Raw genomic sequence first — 525 nt, 5'->3', positions numbered from 1 at the left:
CTCGTGATATTTCAACTTAATAAATAGTACACTGTAATCACTTTCCTTTAGAAAGTAAAAGCAGGATTTTTGAACTTAATAATATTTTAAAGAAACATTAACTCCACTTGACGTACAACTTAAATCGAGAAATGAAGATAATGTAAAGGTCTGACACGTCAGCGTCGTACCACAGTGGGTACGTCTGTAAATGTTGGCTAGCAAATAAATACATTGAGCCTTTATGATTGTTCTCTCGTGGCTGTTCAGCAACCTTAAAATCGTGATATAAGGGGAACCACGTAAACTCAAGTCCCTCCTTTCTTTTCCTTTTCTTTTTTTTGTCGTCTTCCTCATGTTCAATTCCCTTCTTCATCTACAAATAAGCTTGAAACCACGTCGAGAAACTTCACCACTCAGTGCACAATCTCCTCTCTTCACTTCCTCTCTGCTTTGCTTATCTTTCCACCACGATCTATATTCTGAAGGTTTCGTTATAATTTCCCACCAATATTAATTAAGGCTTCGCTTCTTTCTACTGTTATA

General features: G+C 36.6%; 1 protein-coding gene across 1 annotated transcript in view; it reads left to right on the top strand.

Annotated features, from left to right (window-relative positions):
- The window catches only part of LOC110420679 (serine/threonine-protein kinase-like protein CCR1), a 3,414-nt gene that overhangs the window by 1,069 nt on the left and 1,820 nt on the right, over positions 1 to 525 (top strand). The gene's annotated exons all lie outside the window — the stretch shown is intronic.

Source organism: Theobroma umbraticum, unplaced genomic scaffold (genome assembly GCF_002168275.2).
Source record: "Theobroma umbraticum cultivar Fairchild unplaced genomic scaffold, ASM216827v3 scaffold_86.0, whole genome shotgun sequence".
NCBI classification, from domain to species: Eukaryota; Viridiplantae; Streptophyta; class Magnoliopsida; order Malvales; family Malvaceae; genus Theobroma; species Theobroma umbraticum.
Note: the sequence above shows the minus strand (reverse complement) of the source record. Positions and strands in the feature narration are given on the sequence as shown.